Raw genomic sequence first — 13,889 nt, 5'->3', positions numbered from 1 at the left:
GGCCCTCTCTTGGCAGGTTTGTTGTGGTGCCATATTATTTCAATTTTTGAATAATGGATTTAATGGTGCTCCATGGGATGTTCAAAGTTTCAGATATTTTTTAAATATAATATCCCAACCTTGATCTGTACTTCTCCACAACTTTGTCCCTGACCTGCTTGGAGAGCTCCTTGGTCTTCACGGTGCCGCTTGCTTTGTGGTGCCCCTTGCAGACTCTGTGGCCTTTCAGAACATGTGTATATTTACTGAGATCATGTGACAGATCATGTGACAATTAGATTGCACACAGGTGGACTTTAACGAATTATGTGATTTCTGAAGGTAATTGGTTGCACCAGATCTTATTTAGAGGGGCTTCATAGCAAAGGGGGTGACATATGACTGCACCACTTTTCCGTATTTTTCTTTTGTTGAAACAAGTAATTTTTTTCCATTTCACTTCACCAATTTGGACTATGTTGTGTATGTCCATTACATGAAATCCAAAAATCCATTTATATTACAGGTTGTAATGCAACAAAATAGGAAAAACTCCAAGGGGGATGAATACTTTTGCAAGGCACTGTAGCACACCACAAGCACTGTTTTCAAACCACATCTGGATGGATCCATAATGAATTACTATTGGAATAAATATCAATGAGTTACAAAAATATTGGAATAAAGTAGGCTAATGCAATTGAAGGCAACAAATTGTTGCTTACTGAAACACCCAAAGTCATCCAATGTGTTATCATAGGATCTGAAGCAATAGCCTACCTGCGTGTGGTCAACAATTTCAGCACCGCTTCGTGCTGCTTTCAGATAAGCATGGGGACTGGTCTTGATAAATCAATCAGATTTTTCTTTTCACTGAATCTCCATTTGGGTAGTGGTTAGCCTACAATTTGGGTTTTAAAAAATTTGAATTATTTTGCTCTTCACTCGCAGTCGCTTAGTAGCCTAGGCCTACTCCCAACTGGTCACATTGTACAGTGTCATATTTTCCTACCGGAAACCCTGAGGCCTACATAGGCTACTGTAAAATGCATTTGAATGTTTCTTGGAATAGAAACTGTCACGTTGTCTAATGATTGGAGACAGGCACAGGAATAAGTAATAGCGGGTTTTATTTTCTCCATCCAAACAGAGAGTAAAGGTGTAAACCTCTAAATAATACAAGGGACGAGACCCGTAAAACAAGTGCACGAATACACGCAGCATGGAAGCCGATACAAGAGCACAGGTACTCACAGGACCAACGGACATGGTAACAATAACCGACAAGGACAATGGGGAACAGAGGGCACATATATAACATACAAATCAGAGGGAATGGAAACCAGGTTTGCATAATGAGACAAGACAGTCTGGGGTTGGTGGTAATGAATCTAGTTCAGTGACGTCTAGAAGGCCGGTGACGTAGACCTCCTGGGCTGGTGAACGGATTAAGCAGCAGTACTGGGGGGATCCGTGACAGTACCCCCCTGGCGTGCTGCAATAGCAGTGGGACAACACCGGCCTCGGTGACGAACACAGGGACGCGGGTCGGTCAGGGCACCGACGGTGAAAATCCCTGGTCAGCGAAGCGTCCAGGATGTAGGAAGCGTCCAGGAACCCAGCACTGCTCGTCTGGGCCATAGCCCTCCCAGTTGATGAGGTAATAGAGACGCCCCGCTCTAAACCTCGAATCCAGGACTTCACGGACCGAGTACGCCGGACCTCCCTCGATGTCCAGAGGAGGAGGCAGAGCGTCACTGGGTACAGCCTCAGCGAGGGGACCAGGCACCACTGGCCTGAGGAGAGTCATGAAAAGTCGGTTTAATGCGGTAATCAGCAGGGAGTTGCAAACGGTACGTTACCACATTTGTATTTGTCTTTATTATGGATCCCCATTAGCTGCTGCCAAAGCAGCAGCTACTCTTCCTGGGGTCCAGCAAAATTGAGGCAGTTCATACAATTTTCTCCACTTTCTCTCCTCCACTTTCAGCCAGGAGAGATTGACAATATTAATATTAGCTCTCTGTGTACATCCAAGGGCCAGCTATGATGCCCTGTTCTGAGCCAATTGCAATTTTCCTAGGTACTTTTTTTGTGGCACCTGACCACACGACTGAACTGTAAACTTTGTACATTGAGATATTAAAGACATGATAGATCAGACGCATTTTATATAAAGGAGTGAGATCTGTAGAAAGAGAGAGTGGCTGTGGAATGTGCTGGGTGGACGGGAGGAGATTGGATTGCTATAGGGGAAGCAGATGGACATCTGTGGATTAGGCAAAGGAGGGATTGAGGTCAGGTCAGATCCCCTGAAGGGAGTAATAAGGGTTTTACGACCCTTTTTCTGTAGAACCATAAGATGTATGGATTGGAGAGAAGGAGGAGTGTTTTAAGTGGGATATACAGTGAGGGAAAAAAGTATTTGATCCCCTGCTGATTTTGTACGTTTGCCCACTGACAAAGAAATGATCAGTCTATAATTTTAATGGTAGGTTTATTTGAACAGTGAGAGACAGAATAACAACAAAAATATCCAGAAAAATGCATGTCAAAAATGTTATAAATTGATTTGCATTTTAATGAGGGAAATAAGTATTTGACCCCTTCTCAATCAAAAAGATTTCTGGCTCCCAGGTGTCTTTCATACAGGTAACGAACGGAGATTAGGAGCACACTCTTAAAGGGAGTGCTCCTAATCTCAGTTTCTTACCTGTATAAAAGATACCTGTCCACAGAAGCAATCAATCAATCAGATTCCAAACTCTCCACCATGGCCAAGACCAAAGAGCTCTCCAAGGATGTCAGGGACAAGATTGTAGACCTACACAAGGCTGGAATGGGCTACAAGACCATCGCCAAGCAGCTTGGTGAGAAGGTGACAACAGTTTCTGTGATTATTCGCAAATGGAAGAAACACAAAAGAACTGTCAATCTCCCTCAGCCTGGGGCTCCATGCAAGATCTCACCTCGTGGAGTTGCAATGATCATGAGAACGGTGAGGAATCAGCCCAGAACTACACAGGAGGATCTTGTCAATGATCTCAAGGCAGCTGGGACCATAGTCATCAAGAAAACAATTGGTAACACACTATGCCGTGAAGGACTGAAATCCTGCAGCGCCCGCAAGGTCCCCCTGCTCAAGAAAGCACATATACATGCCCGTCTGAAGTTTGCCAATGAACATCTGAATGATTCAGAGGACAACTGGGTGAACGTGTTGTGGTCAGATGAGACCAAAATGGAGTTCTTTGGCATCAACCCAACTTGCCGTGTTTGGAGGAGGAGGAATGCTGCCTATGACCCCAAGAAACCATCCCCACCGTCAAACATGGAGGTGGAAACATTATGCTTTGGGGGTGTTTTTCTGCTAAAGGGACAGGACAACTTCACCGCATCAAAGGGACGATGGACGGGGCCATGTACCGTCAAATCTTGGGTGAAAACCTCCTTCCCTCAGCCAGGGTATTGAAAATGGGTCGTGGATGGGTATTCCAGCATGACAATGGTCCAAAACACACGGCCAAGGCAACAAAGGAGTGGCTCAAGAAGAAGCACATTAAGGTCCTGGAGTGGCCTAGCCAGTCTCCAGACCTTAATCCCATAGAAAATCTGTGGAGGGAGCTGAAGGTTCGAGTTGCCAAACGTCAGCCTCGAAACCTTAATGACTTGAAGAAGATCTGCAAAGAGGAGTGGGACAAAATCCCTCCTGAGATGTGTGCAAACCTGGTGGCCAACTACAAGAAACGTCTGACCTCTGTGATTGCCAACAAGGGTTTTGCCACCAAGTACTAAGTCATGTTTTGCAGAGGGGTCAAATACTTATTTCCCTCATTAAAATGCAAATCAATTCATAACATTTTTGACATGCGTTTTTCTGGATTTTTTTGTTGATATTCTGTCTCTCACTGTTCAAATAAACCTACCATTAAAATTATAGACTGATAATTTCTTTGTCAGTGGGCAAACGTACAAAATCAGCAGGGGATCAAATACTTTTTTCCCTCACTGTATATACCTGTGATGGTGAGAAATGTTTTGTTGTCTGAATACAGCTGTGACGACCCTTTGGGAATAATTAAACTTGTTTAATTAACCTCTAACGAGTCACAAACCCGGATCCGGGATCCTCGCCATCAAAAAAGCTGACTAGCATAGCCTAGCCTAAAGCCACAGGGATATCATATAATAAAATGTTCATGAAATCACAAGTCCAAGACACCAAATGAAAGATACACATCTTGTGAATCCAGCCATCATTTCTGATTTTTAAAATGTTTTACAGGGAAGACACAATATGTATTTCTATTAGCTAACCACCATAGCAAAAGACACAACTTTTTTTTCTCCACCATTTTTTTCCTGCATAGGTAGCTATCACAAATTCGACCAAATAAAGATATAAATAGTCACTAACCAAGAAACAACTTCATCAGATGACAGTCTGATAACATATTTATTGTATAGCATATGTTTTGTTAGAAAAATTTGCATATTTCAGGTATAAATCACAGTTCTACATTGCAGCTGCAATCTGAAATAGCGCCGAAGCAGCCAGAATAATTACAGAGACCAACGTCAAATACCTAAATACTCATCATAAAACATTTCTGAAAAATATATGGTGTACAGCAAATGAAAGACAAACATCTTGTGAATCCAGCCAATATTTCCGATTTTTTAAGTGTTTTACAGCGAAAACACAATATAGCATTATATTAGCTTACCACAATAGCCAGAAACACAAGCCATTTACCAGCAGCAAAGGTTAGCGATCGTAACAAACCAGCAAAATATATATAATTTTTGACTAACCTTCATAAACTTCATCAGATGACAGTCCTGTAACATCATATTACACAATGCATATAGGGTTTGTTCGAAAATGTGCATATGTAGCGGCACAAATCGTGGTTATACAATGTGAATAGTAGCCAAACTTCAAGCAATCTGTCCGGCGCCATCTTGGAGAGGCACCTAATCTAATCAATAACTAATCATAAACTTGACTAAAAAATACAGGTTGGACAGCAAATGAAAGATACATTAGTTCTTAATGCAACCGCTGTGTTAGATTTTTAAAATTAACGTTACTACGACATACAGCGTGCGTTAAAGCGAGACCGCACCGAAATTAATGGCGGAATGGTAGTTTTACATTTTTCAACAGAACAACGAATTAACATCATAAATAGTTCTTACTTTTTGATGAGCTTCCATCAGAATCTTGGGCAAGTTGTCCTTTGTCCATAATAATCGTTGCTCGGCTGTAGAATGTCGTCTTCAACCGTGTAATTAGCAGCAAACATTAGCTATGTGGCCCAGACATGCCCAACTCTTCAAAACGCAGGACAAAGAAAATTCAGAAAATCGCAATATACTCATATAAACTGATATAACTCGGTTTAAAATAACTACGTTATGATGTTTCTAACACCTATATCGAATAAAATCAGAGCCGGATATATCTAACGCCGATAACGTGAGCTTTTCAGAATGCCATCCTGAGGTCTGCTTTGCGCCATGACGAACGTTGAAAAGGGTGCACCCCTCGTGCCAAGCCTATTTATACTGTCTCAGATCTACCTAGCAACACCATTCCAATTCTCAACGCTTGCTGACATCTAGGGGAAATCGCATGCAGTGCTTGTCGACCAATAGAATAATTGCAAATTATTTAACTGACCCAGGAACAGAGTTCCCAATTTCAGATTTCTCACTTCCTGACAGGAAGATTGCTCCAACTCGAGTTCTGTTTTACTCACAGATATAATTCAAACGGTTTTAGAAACTAGAGAGTGTTTTCTATCCAATAGTAATAATAATATGCATATTGTACGAGCAAGAATTGAGTACGAGGCAGTTTAATTTGGGAACACATTTTTTACAAAGTCGAAATGGCCCCCCCTATTGACAAGAAGTTTTAAGCTTCTCTAGTGTCCGTGAGTTATTTACTCTGAAAAATAATTACTTAACACAAGTTTTAGTTGAAGTTTAGGGTTTAGTGAGTGTTTTGTTCCAAATACAATGCTTTTAGTTTTATGAATATTTAGGGCTAACTTATTCCTTGCCACCCACTCTGAAACTAACTGCAGCTATTTGTTGACTGTTGCAGTCGTTTCAGTCGCTGTAGTAGCTGACATGTATAGTGGTGAGTCATCCACATACATAGGAACCCTGGCTTTAGTCAGTCAGTGGCATGTCCTTAATAAAAATTGAAAAAAGCAAGGGGCCTAATCAGCTACCCTGGGGAATTCCTGATTCTAACTGGATTATATTTGATAGGCTTCCATTAAAGAACACCCTCTGTGTTCTGTTAGACAAGTAACTCTTTATCCACATTATAGCAGGGGGTGTAAAGCCGTAACACATATGTTTTTTCAGCAGTAGACTATGCTCAATAATGTCCAAAGCTCAAAAGCTGCACTGAAGTCTGACAAGACAGCCCCCACAATCATTTTATCATCAGTTTCTCTCAGCCAATCATCAGTCATTTGTGTAAGTGCTGTGCTTGTTGAGTGTCCTTCCCTATAAGCATGCTGAAATTCTGTTGTCAATTTGTTTACTGTAAAATAGCATTGCATCTGGTCAAACACAATTAACCCTCCTCAGGACTTTAAACGGCCCCACAAACCGCGGGCTGAGCTTCTGGCAGGGCAGGCGGAGGGGCCTCGGTCTGGCTTGGATGCCAAGGTGCCAGGGCCGGCTGATACCCCAACACGCACTGGGAAGGAATGAGGTTAGTGGAGGAGTGGCGGTGGGAGTTCTGCGCATACTCAGCCCAAGGTAGAAAATCTGCCCACTCCCCATTCCAGTCCTGACAGTAACATCTCAGGAACCTGCCCACCTCCTGATTGACCCTCTCTACCTGCCCATTAGCTTGAGGACGGTACCCGGAGGTGAGACTGACCGTGACCCTCAGGCGTTCCATGAACGCTTTCCATACGCGTGAGGTGAACTGAGGGCCACGGTCTGACACAATGCCCTCCAGGATCCCGTAGTTCCGGAAGACATGCATAAAAAGAGCCTCCGCGGTTTGCATGGCTGACGGGATTCCAGGCAGAGGAAGGAGGAGACAAGCTTTGGAAAACCGGTCCACAATGACGAGAACGGTGGTTTTCTCCTGGAAGGGGCGGAAGGTCAGTGACAATGTCCACCGAGAGGTGAGACCAGGATAATTGTGGTACCGGCAGGGGAAGGACCTTTTATAAGGGAGGTGTCTGGGTGTCTTAGACTGGGCACAGATGGAGCAGGAAGAGACTTCTCAGTCAGGCAGGCGATGGTACGGCTTATCCCAGGATGACTCGACACAGGCGCCTGGGGCACCCAGGTAAGGAGTCGGTCCCGCATACCCGTGGGCACATAGGCGTGGTTCTTCGTAGAGGTGAGACAGGGCGTCCGCCTTCACGGAACCTGCCGTGCATGGCAAGAAGGTTGTGGCCTGCTGGAGGTCATTTGCAGGGCTCTGGCAGTGCTCCTCCTTGCACAAAGGCGGAGGTAGCCTGTCTCCTGGTAGCGCCTCCATGCTCTGGACACTACGCTGACAGACACAGCAAACCTTCTTGCCACAGCTCGCATTGATGTGCCATCCTGGATGAGCTGCACTACCTGAGCCACTTGTGTGGGTTGTAGACTCCGTCTCATGCTACCACTAGAGTGAAAGCACCGCCAGCATTCAAAAGTGACCAAAACATCAGCCAGGAAGCATAGGAACTGAGAAGTGGTCTGTGGTCACCACCTGCAGAACCACTCCTTTATTGAGGGTGTCTTGCTAATTGCCTATAATTTCCACCTATTGTCTATTCCATTTGCACAACAGCATGTGACATTTATTGTCAATCAGTGTTGCTTCCTAAGTGGACAGTTTGATTTCACAGAAGTGTGATTGACTTGGAGTTACATTGTGTTGTTTAAGTGTTCCCTTTATTTTTTTGAGCAGTGTATTTTTGGGGCCTTTTAAGCATTCTAGTACGGTTAAATAGTTAACCTCTCTGGTACAAGTGGGATGGTAGCGTCCCACCTGGCCAACATCCAGTGAAATTGCAGAGCGCCAAATTCAAAAACAGAAATACTCATTATAAAAATTCAGAAAACATACAAGTATTATACATAAGTTTAAAGATTAACTTCTTGTGAATCCAACCACGGTGTCAGATTTCAAAAAGGCTTTACGGCGAAAGCATACCCTACGATTATTTTAGAACATCGCCCAGCAGACAAATCATTACAAACAGTAACCAGCAAAGTAGAAGTTACACAAGTCAGAAATAGAGATATAATTAATCACTTAGCTTTGATGATCTTCATATGGTTGCACTCAGCAGACATTCATTTACTCAATAAATGTTTGTTTTGTTCAATAAAGCCTCTCTTTATATCCAAAAACCTCCGTTTTGTTCGCATTTTCTTCAGTAATCCACAGGCTCAAACGCAGTCATAACAGGCAGACAAAAAAATCCAAATTGTCTCCGTAAAGTTCATAGAAACATGTCAAACGATGTTTATATTCAAACCTCAGGTTGTTTTTAGCCTAAATAATTGATAAAATTTCAACCGGACAATAACGTCGTCAATATAAAAGGTAAACAAGAAAGGCACTCTCTCGGTCGTGCGCATGAAAAAGCTCTGTGACACTTTAGGGTCCAGTCATTCCGACTGCTCTTACTCCCTCATTTTTCAGAATACAAGCCTGAAACAATTTCTAAAGACTGTTGACATCTAGTGGAAGACATAGGAACTGCAATTTGAGTCCTAAGTCAATGGATACTGTAATGTCATTGAATAGAAAACTACAAAAAATCCTACTTCCTGGATGGATATTTCTCAGGTTTTTGCCTGCCAAATCAGTTCTGTTATACTCACAGACATTATTTTAACAGTTTTGGAATTTTAACACTCTATCCAAATCTACCAATTATATGCATATCCTAGCTTCTGGGCCTGAGTAGCAGGCAGTTTAATTTGGGCACGCTTTTCATTCAAAATTCCGAATGATGCCCCCTACCCTAGTGAAGTTAATACACACACATGGACGCAGTGGTCTAAGGCACTGCATCTCAGTGCAAGATGCGTCACTACAGTCCTTGGTTCGAATCGAGGCGGTATCACATCTGGCCGTGATTGGAAATCCCATAGGGTGGCACACAATTGGCCCAGCATCATCCGGGTTTGACCAGGGTAGGCTGTCATTGTAAATAAGAATTTGTTCTTAACTGACTTGCCAAGATAAATAAAGGTTACACACACACACACACACACAGACCAAAAAGTTATTTTCTTGGCATTTACGTATGTTCCCATTACCAGTAAAACATAATCAAAAACTATTTCGTAATTTCATTCTTAACCAGGATTTCTATGGAACGCTGTTTGGGTCTTTGCCTGTCAAACAAGATACACTGTAACACTATTTGACATGTCAAATAAGCTTGTTGACCAATAAGGACATGAATATGACTGCACGTCACAATCATTTAAAGTGTTCGTACATTTTTGTTTACGTAGTTACAGTATTACACATTGATTACACTCGTATTTCATATGTCACAACGATTCATCGATACGTATGCTATGATGCTGGTATAGTTGTCTCGATGGTCATGAAAAAAAACTAGCTAGCTCATGGATACAAACAATGTTCTTCCCCAAAAACATAGCAAAACGTCATAATCTGTTTCAGTGGCTATAGTTAGCTAGCTAACTACAGTTGAAGTCGAAAGTTTACATACAATTAGGTCTTAGTCATTAAACCTCGTTTTTCAACCACTCCACAAATTTCTTGTTAACAAACTATTGTTTTGGCAAGTCGGTTAGGACATCTACTTTGTGCATGACACAAGTAATTTTTCCAACAATTGTTTACAGAGATTATTTCACTTATAATTCACTATGACAATTCCAGTGGGTCAGAAGTTTATATACACTAAATTGACTGTGCATTTAAACAGCTTGGAAAATTCCAGAAAATTGTGTCATGGCTTTAAAAGCTTCTGGTAGGCTAATTGACATCATTTGAGTCAATTGGAGGGTACCTGTGGATGTATTTCAAGGCCTACCTTCAAACTCAGTGCCTCTTTGCGTGACAACATGAGAAAATCCAAAGAAATCAGCCAAGACGTCAGAATTTTTTTTGTAGACCTGCACAAGTCTGGTTCATTCTTGAGAGCAATTTCCAAACGCCTGAAGGTACCACGCTCATCTGTAAAAACAATAGTACGCAATTAAAAACACCATGGTGTAACGATTGTTCTCCTCCTCGTCTGAGGAGGAGCAGGGATTGGACCAAAACGCAGCTTTTGTGGAATACATAATGAATTTATTTAAACAAGACGAACACGAAGCACACTTGATAAATTACAAAACAATAAACGACGTAGACCGACCTGGACACGAGAACTTACATAACACGAAGAACGCACGAACAGGAACAGACTAAACAAACGAAAGTCCCGTGTGGTACATACACAGACACGGAAGACAATCACCCACAAACAAACGGTGTGAACAGCCTACCTTAATATGGTTCTCAATCAGAGGAAACGTAAAACACCTGCCCCTGATTGAGAACCATATCAGGCTAATTAACAATGAACCTAAACATAGAAACACATAACATAGAATGCCCACCCAGCTCACGTCCTGAACATACTAAACAAAGACAAAATAAAGGAAATAAGGTCAGGAACGTGACAGTACCCCCCCCCCTCAAGGTGCGGACTCCGGCCGCAAAACCTGAACCTATAGGGGAGGGTCTGGGTGGGCATCTGTCCACGGTGGCGGCTCTGGCTCAGGACGTTGTCCCCAACCCACCATAGTCAATCCCCGCTTCCGTAGCCTCCTCCCAATGGCAACCCTCCAAATTAACCCACCTGGATTAGGGGACAGCACCGGACTAAGGGGCAACACCGGGATGAGGGGTAGCACCGGACTGAGGGGCGGCACCGGACTGAGGGGCGGCACCGGACTGAGGGACGGCTTCGGACTGAGGGACGGCTTCGGACTGAGGGACGGCTCCGGACTGAGGGACGGCTCTGGCTGCTCATGGCTGGCTGACGGCTCTGGCTGCTCATGGCTGGCTGACGGCTCTGGCTGCTCATGGCTGGCTGACGGCTCTGGCTGCTCATGGCTGGCTGACGGCTCTGGCTGCTCATGGCTGGCTGACGGCTCTGGCTGCTCATGGCTGGCTGACGGCTCTGGCTGCTCATGGCTGGCTGACGGCTCTGGCTGCTCATGGCTGACTGACGGCTCTGGCTGCTCATGGCTGGCGGACGGCTCTGGCTGCTCATGGCTGGCGGACGGCTCTGGCTGCTCATGGCTGGCGGACGGCTCTGGCTGCTCATGGCTGGCGGACGGCTCTGGCTGCTCATGGCTGGCGGACGGCTCTGGCGGCTCCTGACTGACGGACGGCTCTGAAGGCTCAGGACAGACGGGCGGCTTTGAAGGCTCAGGACAGACGGGCAGCGCTTGGCAGACGGACAGCTCAGACGGCGTTGCCCAGACGGGCAGTTCAGGCGCCGCTGGGCAGACGGCAGACTCTGGCCGGCTGAGGCGCACTGAAGGCCTGGTGCGTGGTGCAGGAACTGGAGGTACCGGGCTAAGGACACGCACCTTAAGGCTAGTGCGGGGAGCAGCAACAGGACGCACAGGACTCTGGAGACGCACAGGAGGCTTGGTGCGTGGTGCCGGAACTGGTGGTACCGGGCTGGAGACACGCACCATAGGGCGAGTGCGTGGAGGAGGAACAGGGCTCTGGAGACACACTGGAAGCCTGGTGCGTGGTGTTGGCACTGGTGGTACTGGGCTGGGGCGGGGAGGTGGCGCCGGATATACCGGACCGTGCAGGCGTACTGGCTCCCTTGAGCACCGAGCCTGCCCAACCTTACCTGGTTGTATGCTCCCCGTAGCCCGACCAGTGCGGGGAGGTGGAATAACCCGCACTGGGCTGTGTTGGCGAACCGGGGACACCATGCGTAAGGCTGGTGCCATGTATGCCGGCCCGAGGAGACGCACTGGTGACCAGACGCGTTGAGCCGGCTTCATGGCACCTGGCTCAATGCTCAATCTAGCCCTGCCAGTGCGGGGAGGTGGAATAACCTGCACCGGGCTATGCACACGTACAGGAGACACCATGCGCTCTACCGCATAACACGGTGTCTGCCCATACTCTCGCTCTCCACGGTAAGATCGGGAAAAGTGGGCGCAGTTCAGTCTTGTTTAGTTGGTCAGGACGTGAGCTGGGTGGGCATTCTATGTTATGTGTTTCTATGTTGGGTTTATTGTTTGGCCTAATATGGTTCTCAATCAGGGGCAGGTGTTTGTCATTGTCTCTGATTGGGAACCATATTAAGGTTGACTGTTTTCACTGTTTGTTTGTGGGTGATTGTTCCTGTTCATTGCGTTCTTCGTTGTCTCTATGTTCACATGTTCAGGTCTGTAGCGTCGTTAGTTTCATTTTCTGTTTATTGTTTTGTTCGTTTTGTTAAGTGTGCCAATAAATATGGAAACGTACCACGCTGCAATTTGGTCCTCCTCTCTTCCACCTAACGACGAGTGTTACAATAGTAATCAATGAGACATGCTACACTGGCCACAGAAAGCAGCACATCAGTCAATTTTTATTTGTATTCTTTTTTTAACCAGGCAAATCATTTAAGAACAAATTCTTATTTACAATGACGGCCTACCCCGGCCTAACCCTATGGAACTCCCAATCACAGCCAATTGTGATGCAGCCTGGAATTTAACCAGGTCTGTAGTGACACCTCTAGCACTGAGATGCAGTGCCTTAGAGCGCTGCACCTCTCGGAAGCCCAAGTGAAGCTTGCGTTTGTGAACGTTCTTAAGCTTCAAGTCTATTTCAAGAACAGAGACCCGTGTCTGTGAAGCGTATCCAACTGACATTTGGATTATAGTTTTGGTATACTATACCCTTTTTGCACTACTGAGCCAAACTGAGCTGAGCCAAGCCAAGCTATACTGTGCTTTCCTGATTATGCATTCATCAGGTTTGCTGGAAACGTGCTGGAAAGGAAAATGTGAATCAGGCACCCACATTATTTTGGTCATTAGCAGATGCTCTTATCCAGAGCGACTTACAGGAGGAATTAGGGTTAAGTGCCTTGCTCAAGGACACATTGACAGATTTTTCACTTAGACAGCTCAGAGATTCGAACCAGCAACCTTTAAGTTACTGGCCCAACTTGTAAATTGAAAAAATCATGAATATTTCTCATTTGAGTGACCTATTCCTTTATTAATGGTGAGTTTCTGAAACTGTATGTCGCTCAGGATACAAAAAGTTCAAAAAGTTATACAGCTGCACCATTGTGAGCATCTTTACTGGATACATCACTGCTTGGTATAGCAACTGCTTGGCATCTGACCACAAGGAGCTACAGAGAGTAGTGTGTATGGCGCAGTACATCATTGGGGCTGAGCTCCCTGCCATCCAGGACCACTTTACCAGGCGGGGTCAGAGGAAGGCCCTAAAAATGTTTAAAAATCCAGGCACCTAAGTCATAGGCTGTTTTCAAATGGTACCGTACGGCAAGTGGTACCGATACACCAAGTCTGGAACCAACAGGACACTGAACTGCTTCTACCCACAATCCATAACACCTTGCCCAAACCGGCTGCGCGCGTGCGCTATCGTGCATACATTTATTTTGCCCCCCCACACCAAACGCGATCACGACATGCAGGTTAAAATATCAAAACAAACTCTGAACCAATGATATGGGGACAGAGGACAGGTCGAAAAGCATTAAACATGTATGGTAATTTAGCTAGTAATTTAGCTAGTTAGCTTGCACTTGCTAGCTAACGTTAATTTGTCCTATTTAGCTAGCTTGCTGTTGCTAGCTAATTTGTCCTGGGATATAAACATTGAGTTGTTATTTTACCTGAAATGC

General features: G+C 44.8%; 1 protein-coding gene across 3 annotated transcripts in view; it reads left to right on the top strand.

The window, feature by feature from the left end:
• The window catches only part of LOC139566469 (nuclear factor erythroid 2-related factor 2-like), a 41,044-nt gene that overhangs the window by 4,062 nt on the left and 23,093 nt on the right, over positions 1-13,889 (top strand). The window lies entirely within an intron of this gene.

This window comes from Salvelinus alpinus, chromosome 38 (genome assembly GCF_045679555.1).
Source record: "Salvelinus alpinus chromosome 38, SLU_Salpinus.1, whole genome shotgun sequence".
Classification (NCBI taxonomy): Eukaryota; Metazoa; Chordata; class Actinopteri; order Salmoniformes; family Salmonidae; genus Salvelinus; species Salvelinus alpinus.
The sequence above is the reverse complement of the archived record's forward strand: the minus strand, read 5'-3'. Positions and strand labels throughout refer to the sequence as shown.